The sequence below is a fragment of the Orbicella faveolata genome, unplaced genomic scaffold (assembly GCF_042242905.1).
Source record: "Orbicella faveolata isolate gen_17 unplaced genomic scaffold, um_ofav_v1 contig_46, whole genome shotgun sequence".
In the NCBI taxonomy this organism is placed as follows: Eukaryota; Metazoa; Cnidaria; class Anthozoa; order Scleractinia; family Merulinidae; genus Orbicella; species Orbicella faveolata.
In genome coordinates this window covers 7048704-7067500 of record NW_028301576.1, presented here as the reverse complement: position 1 = coordinate 7067500, position 18797 = coordinate 7048704, and the positions used below count along the sequence as shown (strand labels likewise).

At 40.0% G+C, this 18797-nt stretch overlaps 1 long non-coding RNA gene and 1 pseudogene across 1 annotated transcript in view; both read left to right on the top strand.

Annotated features, from left to right (window-relative positions):
* LOC149098172 (uncharacterized) overlaps window positions 1-18797 on the top strand; it is a 143707-nt gene that overhangs the window by 36876 nt on the left and 88034 nt on the right. The gene's annotated exons all lie outside the window — the stretch shown is intronic.
* LOC149098179 (uncharacterized) lies at window positions 12570-14499 on the top strand (annotated as a pseudogene).

Genomic DNA, 18797 nt, shown 5'->3' with positions numbered 1-18797 from the left:
AGAGTGAGTTTGAACCAAGGAACGGAAATGTAAATACTGTCTACTTTATTCATCAGGGGAACTACTCGAATCAGTCGCACGGAGACTGTTTGTTTTCGATGAACGAGTACGCGATTGCAAATGTTTGCTTTTAATTGAACTTTCAGCTTAGAGTAATGTTTGTAAAAATATATATATACTTTTACAAATTAGATTTTACGCTTAAACATTACCAGTTGATGTGGGAATATTTATCACGAAATCTGAAGGCTGATGTAATATTTAAGTCCTATTAAACGTTTGACGGCTACGGAAACTGGCGCCGTCACGCGACGTACACAGGGGACCTGTTCACTGGCATGGACTTTGACACTATGATATATCTGTCTGTAAAAGTCCGATTGTTGATGAAAAATGCTGATTTTAGCTATAGACAAAGGTTGAAAGTCAGCTAGGGAAATCATTTAGGGTATCTATAACAAAGTGATCTTTGCAATTTGATTATGCATCAGTCAATTCCAGCAGTGCCCATTCCCCGCCTCCCCTCCCCGGGCTAACCCCCAGGCATTAGCATTTAAAAAAAAAAAATGGGCAAATTCCCCGGGGTGGGGACGAAGAAAGAGGGCAAATGCCCCGCCCCCTAGATCGTCGCCTTCCAACACCTCTGCAGTTTTTTAATTAATCAGTGAATAAAAAGGTCAACTGTTCAGTATTTTAATGCAACGGTAAGACTTCAAGGACAACAGTACGTGTTAGTTGATTCTGATTATATTTATTTCTTTATATTTGTTTTTAACAGTTTGCTAGAGGATAGCTGGGATTGCGGCGGACGTGCCTCCAGCCGCGAGCGATAATAAACGCCTGTATTCGCAGGCTACTTTTTCTGTGAAGAATCAAGACATTTTAAATGATGATGCATTGCATGTTAAGCTCGCAAGATCTGTCTTGAAGATCGCATCATTTGAATTCGCAAACCTTAAGTATTTTAACTCCACTTTAATGAATTTAAAAAATGCTAGGCTAGTTTTGAATGCGAAATGCGAAATAGTCGTGTTCACGTCAGTGATTGTTTTGTGATTAAACAAAATATAGTTCACCTTGTCGCTTATGTTTATATGCTTACAAGTAATGAAGAAATATCTCAAATTGAGAAAGCATACCTTTAAAAACATCTGTAAGTTTCTCTAGTCCCTGACGGACAAGCTATTGTTCGACAAACGCCTCGTCTTTCCCGATGAACTCATCCATGGCACTTTCCAAAACACGTGTGTCGAATGCCCGGGGGTCCCCCCGGGGTACGCAAATGCCCAGCCCCCGGGCGGCGATAAAATTGCGGATGCCCCACCCCCGGGACTGACAACGTGAGCAAATGCCCCGCGGTTGCCCGGGGTGGATGGGCACTGCTGGAATTGACTGATGCATTACCACTAGTTGTTAAATAGTGCCCGCGCGAGATCGTAGCTCGTGCTCAGTTTTGGCCAATGGCAACGCAGGAAAATTTAGCGGTGAACTATTAAGCAATTAGATAATGAGCTCGAGATTTCTATTTAAGTAACGCCCCGATTGAGAAGTGTAACGAAAACAATAGGGCCGCGGCAACGGGAGCCGTTAGTAGCCGATAAGCAGAAACGTGATAATTATATTTTAAAAACAATAGTGTTCCTGTCAAGGAATCATCGGCTGATAGTTGCCCCGCGGAAATTTGATGTTCTTAAAACACATATTTGCTATATATGCTAGTTTTAAGAATATCAAATTTCCAAGGGGCAACTATCAGACCGATAGTTCCGAGACATAAACACTCTATTGTCTTTATTGTTCACCACTAAATTTTCTTCCGCGCGCCAGTTCAAAAATCATATTGAATTGTTTTACACTTTTTTAGACGAAACCCGTGAAAGCAAAATGTAAAATTTGAAAAACAAAACGGACAAAAAAACACTTTTACAATTTCAGTTGTTTATTTTCTACAAGCAAGCTTTTGAACAGAAATATTTTCACGGACGATTATTATCCATCCGGGAATTTTCCTCGGACGGGCACCATGGGCTGATAGTGTCTCTCCTCGGATGAACACTATCGCGTCACGTGATCCATTTAAACCAATAACCAATAAGAGTCGGAGAAAATTTAATTATCACGCATAGAAATCCAGAGCGAATAATCTAATTGTTTTAGTATAAATCTACTAGTCGTTCAAAACGTTACCTAAATCCTCTTCACAGACACTTCGAAAATCTATCACAGGTTACTATAAATCTACTTGCGTTCTATCACGAATGCTTTTCTGATTGGCTACGCTACTCACTATCTATTCTGTGATAGATAGTAAGTAGCGTAGCAGTGTACCCTTGTTAACGAAATGACGGTCACTTATTGGCGTTTTCGAAGTGTCTGTGAAGAGGATTTAGGTAAAGTTTTCAACGACTAGTTGCCATACTAATGGCTGATAGTGTACGATAGCTCAGCCAATCAGATTGCAACATATTTCTGCATTATTATACCAGAAGAATTCCACTAAATTCTTATTAGTAGAATTTTACTTGCACGTAAATACTTTGTATATACTGGTAATTTTATAGTTCATATTGGCAGGGCAGCCCAAACAGACCAGCTCATTCTACGTTCCCTGCTCAACGTTCGCATGCACGTTGAATTGTGTAACAAGTTCACGGAAATAAATCAAAGGCGGTAAACAATGTTTTACCACGAGAGAAGATTACCGCTTCCCCTTTTCACTGAGTAATTTTACTTCCTTCCCACCCCTTCTTAATAAGTAATTTTTCACCAAGTATCTCCCTCCTAGCCGGCTAATTAATGTAGAACTGGGAAAAATTATAAATTAAACGAACATAAACACTCCCAAATAATACGCATGTTGATTTTATTATCTGATCACTATGAACGTTTGTTTCACGCTTATCTTAATTCATTTATCTTTTTATTTATTTATTCTTTGATTCATTGATTTAATGATCGATCGACCGATCGATTCCGGATTAATTGATTCTTGATTTCCATTTAAATTGACAGCGCCTGTCACTGGTGCTGCCACGGATTAGAATCAATCTATCATCAGTGCAGTCGTCACTAACTCCCAGGTACAAGTTAGTGTTATTGGGAAGCGTTTGTTTATAAGTGATAGCTTGTTTCCATTCCTCATCAAACAGGAAAGCATCAGTAGTTGAAGAGTTACATCGCTCATTCTGCGAAAGAAACAAAAACCTCGATGAACATTACGCTCAGAGCAAACTCGCATTTTACCAAGCTAAACATATGTTTACTTGTTGCCAACAAGAGCCGGCTATGATGGTCTCTTATTGCCAACGAATATTTAATAATTTTTCGCCTAAGGCTCGGTGAACATTGGTAAATATTCACCCAGGCGGAGTCGAGGTGAATATTTACCAATGTTCACTGAGCCTGAGGCGAATAATTTTTAGTACCATTTTCAGAGCTGAACAAAGAGGACTCCAGAATAGTGGACTAAAACATAAAAACACTGGCGCAATTCTTCGTTTGCATACAAGTATGCAGCCGTAGTTTTAATAATAAGCCCAGTTATAAATCAATTTGCTCATCGAGTTCGGCAGTAAAACAAACAAGCGAAACACTACGAAAAAAAATGCATCCGTTACCTTTGTTTTATCGTTGTTGACTTCATTCGCAATCGTCATCATCGTCTAAAAATGAGTAGCTTTAGTTTGAAGAAAAATAAGTTTCGGTCAATCGATCTGACCTTCTGGCGATCAACGTAACTACTGCGTTTACGATACTTAAATTCCTTGAATGCGAGTTCTTAAAATTGCTTCTTGCTCCAAGGGCGACTGCAGTCATTTTGAAAATTCTCCATCTTTTCAGATATCCCGGAATTGGAGTGATGTCGTCTGAATAAATGAAAAATTCATTCAGCAACTGTCCGCCATGTTTACTTGCCGAGATGGCAAAGCTGGCGAGCTTATTAACTAGGCCTGAAAATGTTATATAAAGGAATAGCTCAACCAATCAGATAGCAGGAAACTCTTTGTTCAGCTCTGAAATTATACTAATATCATTTATTATAAACGCATCGGTGTTTTATTGGAAAATGTTACTACATCCGGAACCCAAGTGGCGTATTTTCCTTACCGGTGGAGATATCGACGACGTCATTTCTCGCTTTTTCTCGGTTGCTCAGTTTGTCTATATCATAAAAAGAAAATTACACGGTGGCTTAAAGATATGAATTTTATTTTCTCGTGTTAAAAACAATATTTTAGCACTCGAAAATAGCATTGTTGTCTTCCCTGGATATGAGATGATAGATTATGGGCGGCCGTCACCACCAAAAATACAGGATTATTAAACGGCACAGACAACACATAAATGGTTTAGTGATGGTTTGCGAAATGGAATAAATGATTGACAAATGATACTGTCTAAATACAAATAGTTAGGTGTTCTTGTGTTAAACGGTCTACTGAAACAGTAAGTGATTTAGACAATTTAGAAATGGTTCAGTCATCGATATCAAAATAGAACAAACTAGTAAGAATCAGTTTATTTAAATGAGAATCCATCTGACTACGATACGTAGAATGATCAGGTCTGACAACAAACGGTCGTGTGTTCTGTTTCAAAATGGTGTAATTAATGGTGGGACGGTCGAGGTAATCGACAAATCATTTAATTCACCAAGAAATGGTTCAACTCACCAACCAATGGTTTAGTGTAGTGCCAACTGATTTAATGCAGACACAAACAGTGCAGTACGAAGTCAAATCATTCATGCAAACAGCAAATAGCTTAACTTAATGTTGAGCTGTTCAGTCATAGAAGGAATGGTCCAGTGTAATTAGAAATGATTGAACGAAATTAAAAGTGATTTAGCGTGTCACGAAACGAAACAACCGTCTTTGCGCGCCGAACCGCAAAAAATACAACAGTGAAGTGGACAAGTCAAGATTGAAATGGATCAGTCAATGTGGGGTCTGACGTAATACCATCATATTTGGCGCCAAATTAGCAGAGTGAATGACCGTGACTCGGGTCACACCGACTCAGCGAGCTTGGCGAAGCGTGTTGCGGACAACTTCGGTAAGTTTGCTTCGTTTTATTTCATTTTGCAATGCATTTCTGTCCAGAAGATATGTCTTTGAGAGTGCCAGAGGGAACCTAGAAGTTATGGCAATATTTATGAGATCGGATAGGATATTATATCAGGGTCAAAGAAGGTTAAAGTCACGAGCCTGAACTCAAAGGAAATGATGACACCTCCAGTTTACTCACCGTTGTTCTTTGTCTTGTTTCAGATTTCATTTTTTGGACTATTTTCCACTATGGTAGGGATTTTGCTCTATATTTTAACACTATGTTTTAAATTGTTCATATGACGGTTTTCGACGCCTTCTTGACGGGTAGGCAAAGCGGTCAGAAATTACAGTGTTTGTATGGGAATCCGATGGCAAACAACTTTTTGCAAAATCGAATTTTACACAATTTGTGAATCAAGACTTTAAAATGTCAGGTACTGAGAAGATTGTATTCGCCAAATTTGAAGGATGTAACTTGGCTAGAAGACGATCAATGAATTTTTTTAATTTTCCATACATTTGTCTGTAATCTTTTTCCCGCGAACCGCGTCTACCCGGTCAAATTTACAAACAAATGAATGGAAAATTAGAAATATTAACTGAGCGTCTTCTAGCCCAGCTACATCCTTCAAACTTGGTGAATACAGTCTTCTACCTAGTTTTTTAACATTGCGATTCACAAATTGTGTAGAATTACATTTTAGAAAAAAAATTGTTGCCATCGGATTCCCATACAAACACTGTTATTTCTGACCGATTTGCCTGACCCTTCAAGATGGCGTTCATTTTTGAATATTAATCCGTGTTGGGCTAAACAGCTTTAGAAAGCGTTTGCTGTTGGGAGAAATGCCTCTTTACAAAGCGTGGGATATAACTAGACGGGAAAGAAAGACTGTGGAAGCCAGTGGAAGGGGTAAAAAATGGCTGTAGGTGTGGAAGGGGTATTTGACATCAGTGTTTTCCCCATGGGTAAAGAATTTTGACGTGAAAATTGCTGGTTTTCAGTGTCACGCAATTCAAAATAGATCAAAATCAAAATCAAAACCGGTCAATAGATTAAGTCCAGAAACTGGGAAATGAAAGAAGGTAAATATGCAAAGACTCTCGCCAAAATTCTGGTCACAGCAATTTTTCTTATGCGAGATACGCGGAGAAATTTTTTACCCAAATTTATAGAGATTTGTATGGAGACGCCATGCTGGTGCCCATCCGTATGGGCACCAACATGGCGGCCGGAAACCAACAGAAACATCTGACACTGAGTTTTGCCACAAAAGCGTGAATTTATCTCTCGAGGAACTCTAAAACACTAAAATAATACTTTTTCTAAGACATGAACTGTTCAGATAGCCAGGTTCCCCGAAATAAGTCACTTTTTTAACCATCTTGACAGCTCTCTAGGCCGTCATATAAATGCCGCGTCACGCAAAAGCTTAGAAATTCATGCGTAGTGTATCACAAAACCAAGAACCCATTCGGAGCGAAAATTTGCGTGAATATTAGTTTTTAGCTGCTCTTATACATCATTAAAGTAAAATCTCAGGAAGATCAATAGTTTTGTCGTTAGAATTTTAGTGACATCATGTGAAAACCAGCTATAGGCGAAAATGTCAAATCGCCCTGGGTATGCCCGGCCCCCCTACCCTGGAGCTTACCATTGACTAGTGATAAGCGTCGCGTGACGGCAAACGCCGAACATCGGCATGGAAATCCGACCTGCAAACAATGCACTTCATACACGGTTAAAGTCCCGGGGGGGGGGGGGAGGCACTGCCATATGTGCGCTATATAGATATGTGCCGCTGTGAAGGGTGTGTTTTTCAAGCTGTTTACTCTAGGATAGGGTATAAAAATCAGAGCGTTTGGGTCTGGAATAGGGTATAATTTGTCACAAAACTGACTAGTTGGTTGAAGATTTTATCTAGACTAAGGAAACCAGGAATTGCCACTCAAAAATATAAAAAAATCAAATCGGCAAGTTTAAATTTACGCAAATAAGCCTCAATAGTGTCGATAGATGGGGTATTTGGGAAGTTCACTCTAGTATTGGGTAGCAAAATTCAGCTGAACTAACTCTGGTACAGGCTAAGGGTTCCAGGGTCCCAGCGGCACATCCCCACCCAGAAATTCCCAAAGTACCCCCCCCCCGGGCCCGGGGGGTTAAAGTATATACATTTCACTTTTCTGGCGTCAGTTCTTTACGTGCAAACAACCACGTTTTCGTTTAAAGGGCGGATGTCGAAAGTGGGAAAAACATGATCACTCGGTGACCGTTACCGTTTGTGTCCCTGTAATGTCCGAAAAGGAAAAGAAAGAAGAGAAATCTTTGTTGTTAAGTAGCTCTGTCAAATCATGTCTGTAAGCCCTATGTTGGGATAAATAGTGACATCTACATCGTCGTTTTATCTTGCTGCTTTTTTTGCCGTGGACTGTTGGGGGGGGGGGGGGGAGGAGGATAGTCTCTCCCAACCCGCTTCTTACCATTTCTGGTGTCATCACAGTGTAACTGGCTACCTCTTGTCAAGACCAAAAATTATCTTATTTGCTAATTTATTGGATTATTTCTGGAAACGGTTATGTTGGTACTTGATGAAGGTTTAGTTTTGAGTCTAAACTAAACTCGTCCAATGTTCATTTTAGAGTGCATCTGCGAATCAAGCAACAGAAGCAGCCACCCTTCTTCGAAGGGCTTTCGAAGTGTTGGGTGCAGCTCCCTCTACTTCTGCCTCAAGCACGACGTCTGCTTGTAGTCCGTCTTCTGGTATTCCTACTACTACAACAACAACCGGAAGCTCGGCTATTATCCAGGAGCACCGTCGGCTTTTTAACCGACAAATGGTATGCAAGTCTTTTTTAAAATAAGTAACTGAAGAAAAATTGTAAACCTCTTCGTTGTTTCATGGAAATTTCAGTTTTTAGCGCTTTCCAAACTAATAACGTTGTTTTACGTTATGTAAAGAACTCTCCGATACTTCGTAATTCTCTTAATCCTGTGGAAATGGTTTTTCCTGAAACGCGGAGTACGGAAAACCTTACTTGTTTTGGTATGGGACATCAGCCTGGCATCAACGACATGCAATATCTTTGCCATATTTCTCTAGAGAATGCAGCCATACAGTGCTAGTCGGCCCACGGGAGTAAGGGGACAGCGTGGCAGGGGCTCTGTACAGAAAGGTAAATCAGCAAATGTGCCTATGGATAAATGCATTTGTTCTTTTTACTCTAATAGTAACCGTGTCGATATAATTGACTGCTTATGTGAATTATCGCAATGAAGTACCCCCATCCCGTTTTCTCTCGGTTACAATGCTCGCGGGTAATATTACAAACCTGAAACTGAACTTAAGTATGTCATTTCCTTTCTCTTTCAGAACGAACTATCACAAGAACTTTCGTTTGTCTTTCTGATAGAGAGCAGGATAGAGTTCCCTCTACGGCCGAAAAGTTACGCCTTCAAGGCAACGGATTGGGGGAAAAGAAAATTCTTCTTCCCATTAACGCTGACGCGGAAAGCGTGAAGTCAGTTTTGTACGAGTAAGTGCCGGTTCTTTGTTTGCGCATCTCGTTCGTATTATACTCGTTAATTTAATATGAATTTTATGAAGCTAAAATAGGTAGAAAATCTGTGCACTTCTTAAGACTGAGAGCTTCCATAACGTGAGTAGGTAAATTGATTCAGAGTCAACACACAAGAAAGAGATATGTGCACAAAGCTAGCGTTGGCAACTTGGGGGCTGGCTGGTTGAATCCACATCCATTTTCACGATGATTGTAAGCACAGTTTGTGCTACTAAACGTGTCACCTATGTACTTAGACAATACCTTGAAGAAATTGTCAAGACCTGCGCAAAGGTTGTACATGTACTTGAGCGTTCTAGCAGTGTGTTGGTTTCGCAAACAGTCAGCACTTCCTTTTTCCTTTTGTTTCAGAGCATTCACACCTTTAAAATTCTGTGGGGGGTTTGAACTTCTCACCATGAAAGAGAAGTCTCGCACGGAACTAAGTATCGTATCATACGGAAGTTGCAGTACAGAAGAGATGCGTTGCTTTGGCACTGGCCGTATTTACATTCGGCCAGTGCAGATTGACATTACTTTAGACGATAGCAATCTGGATTGGGGAGATCAATATGAAGACTGCATGATATGCAAGACGCCCGTGCCCCTGTCAACAATGCGCTGCCATATGGAGACATGCGGAAATGAGGTAATGTGTTGACATATCTTCAATACTGAAAGTCTGATAAATCCTCCACTGAATGCGACATATGCACTCCTTCCTTTACGTAAATATATATTCTCACTCTTCAGGATGATTATGATGATCTCCCGCCAATGCTGGATACCCAAGATCAGGGAAGGGCTAACACCAGGTGAGACTAAGACTAATGGAGTTATTGAGGACAACTTGATCACTGTGTGTCATTGAATTGGTACCCTGTGCTCCACATCTTCTTATCTTCTTATCTGTTTTAACTCATCTCTGTGTCAAAAGAAAAACAACAAATGTAACAAACAATTCTTTATTCAATATCGTGACAAGTATTGCTGGAGTTTGAGGAAAGTACTGTAACTTTGAAAAAAATTTTAATTAGAAAAATTTATCAATAAAAGGTTATTAGAATATTGAGAAAAACTAAAAAATGTTGTAAATCAACTCTGCTATTTGAATTTCATGATAATTCACTGCTTTCCGATATTGATATAAACAAACGCATCCCGAAAACCGAATGGAAATCGAGGAAATGTAGAGTTAACTACGATTTTTTTTTTCCGGGTCGTAAACAGAAAGTGCGTGTGTCGGTCACCATGGCAACCGCCTACATATGCAAGTTCGAAGCCGCATCGAAATGCAACAAAACGAAGCTTTTATCCAAAGTTATTTGGCTGAACGCTTCATAACTTGACTTAATACACAAAAATCAATACAAAGCGAGATATTCTAAACGTAAACTGACTATTTGAAGAGTATTTAGTCGCATTCGAACAACACGTCTTTGTATCGCGAACCCACGCGAAGACAACGTTCGTTGACCTACAATTCTCGCTTCGAATTTCGATACAATCGACAATAGTGAGATAGGTCACCTAAACACGGGGCATTACAGTTTTCCCGCAGTGACTGAGAGGTAGGTTGAATTAATGAATCTGAATATTTGGTATTTCGCCTTCCGAATTTAGCCTGCGTAGCAGGCGTATAAAGTGGAGGGGCTGGGAGGAGGAAGAGAATTGGGGGTAAAAAACGGAGGAGTGGGGGGCGGGGGGAGGGGAAAAATTCTCTTCCTCCTCCCCCACCCCCTCCCCTTTATACGCCTGCTGCGCAGGCTATCCGAATTCAAATTCGATAACGTGCAGCGCATGCGATCATAATCCTTCATTCATTCGTTCGTGCGTTCGTTCGTTCGTTCATCCATCTATCCGTTCATTTACCTTTCCATTCATCCAGCCATCCACGCTTTCGTGCGTTTGTTGGTTTATTCATGTCTTTATTTGTTTGTTTATTTCTTTACTTCATATTTATTGCCTTCTCCAGTCATAGTGGTAGTCCCGCGGTTGTTCCCGTAGAAGATGGCACCTCTGAAGAGGCTGAGCGGTATGTCTCTATCTACTGAATTGAAAAACAAGGCAGCGCGTGCAATCTTTATCACCTTAATTCAGTCGTTCATTCCTTCGTTCATTCATTCATTCATTCGTTCATCCATCCGTTTATCAATACATCCATGCTGATTCGTGCGCTAGTTCGATTATTATTTTATTTATTTCTATTTGTTTGTTTGTTTGTTTGTTTGTTTATTTATTTACTTAATATTGAATGCCTTTTTCAGTCATAGTGGTAGTCCCGGAATTGTTCTCGTAGAAGACGGCACCTCGGAAGAGGCTGAGCGGTAGGACTCTATCTATTGAATTGAAAAACAAGGCAGCGCATGAAATCATTATTACCTTAATTCAGTCGTTCATTCGTTTGTTCATTCATTCATTCATTCATTCGTTTGTTCATTCATCCATTCATTCGTTCATCCATCCCTTCATCCGTTCATCCACCCATCCATGCATTCGTGCGTTAGTTCGTTTATTTTCTATTAGTTAGTCTGTTTGTTTATTTCTTTACTTAATATTGAATGCCTTTTTCAGTGATAGTGGTAGTCCCGCGGTTGTTCCCGTAGAAGACGACAACTCTAAAGAGGCTGAGCGGTAGGTCTATCTCTATTGAATTGAAAAACAAGGCAACGATCAATAACAAAATAAATAAGTGCTTCGTTACCACAGGAAAACATTAGTAAGGGCGCGGCCTTTTTTCAAACTTAAGAGATGGAAATCAAGAAGAAACTGTGCGCATTTCTACAGATTCAGGCAAAGGGCAAGTTTAAATTTATCTTGTAAATTTACTTTTCTCAATATATTTTTAGTTCACATACCCTAGCAGGTCAAGCGGAATGACAAATGAGAACGGCTCCTTTATCAGAGAATTTTCATTATCTTTAACCGAGAGGAAATGCCATTCGAACAACATAGAAGGAAGGCGATCGAGGAGACTCTAGCATCAATGTAAGAGCAAATACATGGAATAATGGGATGTTGACTTAGAGTTGCCTCTTTTCCTTTAGAGGGACTGTTAGAAGGCAATATTTATGGTTGGTCATTTCAGACCGCGTGACGTTGTAAAGGGAGCTCCTCCTTATTGTTTCTATGAAATATTTTTTTCATGTACACGTGGGCAGTGCCGAAGGTGATAGAAACAGTTCGCTAGAGTAACACCACGTAGTCTGATATGGGTACAGACGGTCCAAAGCCAAAACGTGTAGGAAAATGCGTGTGGTGTTAAGGTTAGGATAGGAGTTAAGATAAACACAAAAAGTGTTCCTTAATATAGAGAAATCACATCTAGTCCCAGTTATACACATAAACTGAGGACAGGTATATAGAGAGGACAACAGTTAGAACAGGTAATTTTCGGCGCGGGACATATGAAATAAATAGACAAAACTCAAAGGTAAAGAAGAATCCTTTCGGTTTGGTGTGGAGATCACTCAATGAAAAGTGATCCTATAGAAGTACTTGTTGCAAGAGATTTGTGGTATAAGCACAGGAACACTGGGAACCGTATTAATAAAGCTATTGCGTGATCATGAGAGTAACTGCTACATGTGTATTATTTCACAAATAAGGTCCACCTGCAGCGAACCGGTGACAGTACTCAAAGAGTATTTTGTCAGAGGAAGACCTCTCGATCTTGAAAGGGAAGACACCCCGCTTCTTAACGGACAGCACGCTTCCCTAAGAGAGTCGGAAAGAAAGGGAAGAAAGAAAGGGAAGACACCCCGAGCGAAGGAAAGACAATTGAGATCTTCGTGTCACGAATGAATATTTACAAAGATGCTATGGCGGAACGCTTCTTAACGGACAGTACGCTTCCCTAAGAGAGTCGGAAAGAAAGGGAAGAAAGAAAGGGAAGACACCCCGAGCGAAGGAAAGACAATTGAGATCTTCGTGTCACGAATGAATATTTACAAAGATGCTATGGCGGAACTTGTCACAGAACCTCCCATAGAGGATATCAATTTCCCGTTAGAAGTGACATTTATTGGCGAGGAGGCTGCCGATTACGGAGGACCTCGCAAAGAATTTTTGGGGGCTGTCATGAGAGACGGTTCGTGAACAACTCCTCCAAGAATCCGGAAGTCAAGATGGAGAGTACGAACTGACGAACGATGTGGCACCCGTAAGACAGCACTATTATTATGGAGCCGGTCTAATATTCGGTAAATACGAATTACTATGACATGTATGATCTTTTACTAGTATTTGCATATTTTTGAGTTGTATTCAATGTCTCAGGCTAGAAATATATATGACCTGGGGAACTGAAAGATCTAAAAGTGTCAAACTACAAAAGTAGATAAATTTTCAAGTCGCAGCTCCCAATGGAATAAAGAAACCATTAACTAAGCCTTATTTTGCGCATTTTGTCGTACGATTGTTCATCAGTTAAATTACTAAAAATATATCAAAACCACATAAGTGTTGACTGAATGTTCTTTTCACTTCCAGGGTTCAGTATGCTACAGGGTGGACCGTTGCCCTGTTTTCTAAAAGAGGAACAGCTCCAAACGCTTCTTAACGGACAGTACGCTTCCCTAAGAGATTCGGAAAGACAGTTCCAATCAGTACTGGCAAAATTTGGCCTTATTGAGGTACATATATTTAACCTTATAAAACTCAACGTTGTTATGTACATATATTCATAACAAATTGTCCCGACGTATTAAACGTCAACGAAGGGTATTTCTTTATGTGGTAGGTTGTAAGGTTGACAAGCTCATTCGCTACTGTAGCTACAAAGATTTGCGCTAACTCAAGGACGAAGACCTCCAGAAAGTTTGTTACGTACACATGTCAACTTCTCGGGAAGTTTGATATCACGATTTTAGCTTTCCTTCAAAATATAGAAGCTTTTTTTTAGTTTGATCAGCTGTATATGTAAACTCGGTAACATGCATAATTTCCACTTGGTTAAAGCTCGTCAATAGAAAACCATGCCTCATTTCTGCTGAGGAAAACTGCAGTACGTCCTTTGATGTACCCCCGTGTTGTCAAACTACTTCAGGCGCGTTTCTCTGTAGAAGGCAGTAACAGCCGGGCAGAGGAAGAGAAAGTATACAGAACCTTCATAAATTACCTAAAGGAAGTTTCAGGTGAGTAGACGACGTCACATGTAAACGGCAGAGAGTGAAAATAATAATCGCTTATTATACTCACTATATAACTCCTAGACCTTGATATTTTTGGTTCGCATGCGACGTCATGGCGGCCATGTTGGTGGTCCTCTGGGAATTAAACTTTATATTTATGTAAATATTTCGGAAAAAAAGGATTGTATTGACCATCAACATGGGTGCCTTGCCAGGTAATAGGCATGAAATTATGAAATGAACCAGAGCGTTCACGAGAAAATTTAATACTTCGATAAAACCGGCAATGGACCTTTTGTTCATAGACAGTTAATCCATTTTTTCTTTATTAATGCCCAGAAAACAGGTCCCAGACAAGGGAGCACCCGAGGGCATGGTCCTGAGGGTAGAAAGAGGATGCATAATAAACTGTGTTGCACCAGTATACAAGTGGGCTTAAGGATTTGTGGCAAAGGAACACATAACATAGGGCTAAAACACTTTAATTTGCATTACAGCTGGAAGAAGAGGATCTGTTACATTGGGAAAAGTGATGAAGTTTGTAACTGGCAGCGAAGCAGAACCCGTATTGGGATATGGAATAAATCCCCATATTGTCTTCAATCCTTATGCGATATCATGCCTGCCAACAAGTAACACGTGTACAAACAAGCTCACTTTGCCTGTTGGAGACAAGGTGCCCCAAAATCCCGAGAAAAGTTATGAGTTCTTTGATTATGCATTTAATTCCGACGTTTTTGGTAGCATTTAATCCTTGTGTAAATGGTACTGAATGGACCCACGCAAGTGCAATCCATTATCCGAAAGTTGTCGGTAACGTGGTCCTTGTTGACCTTTCAGTGCGGTTTGCTGCTTACACTTAAGTGACCTGCTTGCGGTCCATTAATGACAGCAATAGAGAAATCAATAAAGATATCATGAAACGATACAAAGAACTGGCTTTGGGTCCATACGATAGAACGGCATGGTAACTGCTTGCTTAGGTTTTAAGCTGATTAATAATGTCTATCACATGAAGATAGGGTGCTATATCCCAGTTGTCTTCTCCCTGAACGCCCGACATTCTCTCTTTAAAACTTAGCAAGGAATTGGAATCCAGTGGACACACGGTTTGAGGGACAACAACACCTTCCTCTTCACTTTCCTCCGGAAGTGTCCCCAAAGGGTCTACTCCATACGTGGAAACATCGCTCTGAAAAAGATTTGCGTGATGTCTGTTTACTGAGTTAGTAACATTTACCAATATAAGTGCGTTTAAATCATTTTGCAAAATGTTCGAAGAGTTAAGCGGGCCACGATTGGTAAAATGCATTATATCTCCAATAGAGCACGCGCCCTACTTCACGTGCATTATTACAGTAATATTAAAACGCTCCGAGTGTATTGTTGAGGGATTGCAGTTGCGAGAAGCACGAAGCACTTCTCTCATTGCATGCTTGTATATCCCAACAATGCACTCGGCGCGTTTTTTGCTAATTTTATTTCATCAATTTTCACTAAATATCAAAAATAACGCCTGTGGCAAAGACTAGAAAGGAACCTAAAAACCATACGCGCTAGTCCACCAAGACTTAGTAAAGTATTTACAGCTTTCAACTTTTTCTTTCAGTTATTCTTCGTGCCAATGCCAACGAGAAATGAAAATAATTTTTGGCCATGCAGTGTATTTCTTCTCGCAAACTGGATTTAGAGTGCGACCCAGATTTGTCGATGTCATATTAAAAAAAAAAAAAAATTTCCCCGTAGTGCTAACCTCATCCAAGATTTCAAAGTATTCCGATCCTAATGTGCCGCCTTCACACCCTATTTGTTGCATCCCCAAAATAAAGAGCTGCAGGGGGTTTTTGTGACCTGCGGTGCGTATCTTGTGATTGTTCCAAGAGAGACTGAAATTATTGAGGCAGTTGTTGATAACTGGATTGTATACATACTGAAGGCACAATAAATGCTCCTCATTGTCCGGGTCGAGATATCCCCAGCTTTGAAGAGAAACGAAGAGATCGTAAAAGACTGAAAGTACTGTTTGAAACACATCCCTCCAAAGTCGTTCGATGCGGGCGTTGTGGACACTTCTTCCCGTTATATAACTTCGTCTGCCAGGTCCTCTTGCACTGTGATTCAGCATGTAATAAGCTACATCTCTGTTTTCGACACCCATATCGCCTCTTACTCGTGAGGATAGCCCCCATTTGAATACTGCTTCTTCAAATAGTTTCAAAACTGTGGCTGACGTGTTGTCTGTGTTACATCTCAAGTATACGACCGTGCGACTGTAACCATCTATGCAGCCATGAACCGCAAATCGCCACCTAGCATACAAATTAATACATAATAGTAATGGAATCCAAGGTGCCGTTCAATTGGTAAAATACAAATGATCAATATGCAGAGGAAGCAAGAGCCTAGGGAAGTCATCTCGCAGCACATGAAATACTTGTTTTATGGCAGCATGAGCCGCATAATAGAAGTCAATTATTTAGACGAATAATAGGTACCGTATAAGTTTATGATTTCCGTCCATATGCCACAGGGCAAGAGGGGAACTGACATTATAAACCCGTCTTCTAATGGGTCTAATGGCTCGTAATCGCCGACCGACAGGGTCTACTCTCTTGACAGCGCTTCTTAGCCTCGCCCTCTGCACACTTATTCCTTGTGAATGTAGATAGCCCTCTATAGTTTTCAACCCTGTAGATTCAAAAGTAAATTATACCTAGCTAAGTATTTGTCATTAACGGAAGTGGTAAAGTAGAATGCACAGAAGAGAAACTGTAACCAACAAAGGACGTGATCCTATGAGGAAAATTTTCAGGGAATTACAATTTAAAAATCGGATAACGGCACGATGAAGAGACATAGGACGATGTTCTCTTAGGGTGTGTCATATTTTTACCCTTTCCGTGGGATTTACAGGCCCTGTACTTGATGGGAATTACATTTTACATGGCTTTATCTGAATAAGATAAAATATAATAAAATATTTCTGTATTTAAATATGTTGCGCATGGCTAGTAATCTGCCATTCGATTTATATTGTAAATAATTATGCATTATGTTTTTACAAGGCTTACCAGACCTAGGTAAGTTAACCATGATATTTTTAACAAAGGAGTCCAGCATGTAATCGTCGATATCACTGTAGCGGGACCGGTTGGTAAGTGCATACTCCGCAATCCTGTTTTCAACTGTACGCTTGCTCACACCTAGCATCGCAGTTATCTCTTGATGGCTGAAATGATTTTCTGTAGAAGATTAATTTCATGGTCTTTGTCATTGCGTGTAACATAAATGGACTGTAGAAAACATGACTTTTTTTCTATTGTTCGTTTTGGAATTACCTTTAAAAAACACGAGCTGTTGCTCAGGAATCACAAATTTAGGTCTCAACGTCGCCCTTCTCCACTCTGAATGGGTGCTTGATACGATGTGAATGATGATGTTTCCCCATACGAAGCCGTCGTTAACTGTTGATGAGCCTGATTCATCAAGTCCACAGATTCTAAGGAAATATCCCCATTGAGAAGCGCAGTTTCAATGAGACTCTCAAGTCTCATAGCAATTGGCTCTGACCCACGACCCCGATCTCCTCTTTCAAGATCTTCAATAATTGCCTTCAGCTCTGACGCGAGTTGTTGCTGGAAATCCATCGCATTATTCTGAGTGTTAAGATTAGAGTATAGGTCAAATTTCAATGAAGAAAATCAAAAGGAGTTGATGGCTTTAAAATTCTCTTTCCTCCCTGACCAAGCGTTATCCTACCGCGTTCTCTATGGTTTTCTTTCTAGCACGAATTGTGATGTCGTTCATATTTATTTTGCAAGTATGGGAGGGGATGACAGGGGAGGGGGTTGAGCAATCCGCCGTAGGTAAAAAGATGGCGACTGGTACATTTCCCCATAATTCTTAGCGCAGGGAAGTTAAACAGCGTTATAAAAAGTCACGGAAACGTTCCAAAACCTTCAAACTTAGAATACACAATGTGGTTAGCAAAGGGAAAATACTGCAAAAATATGGCTTTCATTGTACTTGACGGAATGTACAGCCGCCATCTTTTCTCCTATACAGGATTACAAAGTTCACAAATTGACGTTCGTTTTTTCATGCGTCTGTCCTGTTATTGACAATGAATTTCCTCATAACATTGTCAAAGTAGTCTGCGAATCCACTCGGCTATCGCCTCGTGTATCCACAGCTAGTTTGACAATGTTATGACGAAATTCATGATCAATAACAGGACAGACGCATGAAAAAGTGATAACAAACTGTCAATAAATTATAAATCATAAATTCTAGTGTCTGTCCGCTTATTGACGATAAAAATTAGCCAATTAGCGAGCAAGAATTTCTGCAGTCATCGTAAAATAAAAAATTCATAGCCGGAATTAGCAAGAGAAAAATTTCAGGCAAAGAAAAATAGTGTTAAGAAATATCCTAGAAAATGATAAAAGAAAAACACATGCGCGACAATTAGTAGTGTACGAAAAAAATGTACACCCCGACCCCCTCAAAATTTACTAGTATTTTCCTATAAAGCGACTGACCAAGAACCAAGGTATCTTAACGACAATCAACTGTTAGAGTAAAGTGAATAAAGTTTTCATTCAAAGCATCGCCAAGTACCACATATTTCAGATAAAGATCAGCAAAGAGGTGAGTAGGCGGCTCAGTTGTTTGTTACACTATTTCCGACGACAATCGTTTTGATGTGATCGAATTGCCTCAGCATATATCTATGCAATCAGCATTGTTAATTTAAAACATAGCGTTAAAATATAGAGCAAAATCCATACCATAGTGGAAAATAGTCCAAGAAAATGAAATCTGAAACAAGACAAAGAACAACGGTGAGTAAACTGGAGGTGTCATCATTTCCTTTGAGTTCAGGCTCGTGACTTTAACCTTCTTTGACCCTGATATAATATCCTATCCGATCTCATAAATATTGCCATAACTTCTAGGTTCCCTCTGGCACTCTCAAAGACATATCTTCTGGACAGAAATGCATTGCAAAATGAAATAAAACGAAGCAAACTTAACGAAGTTGTCCGTAACACGC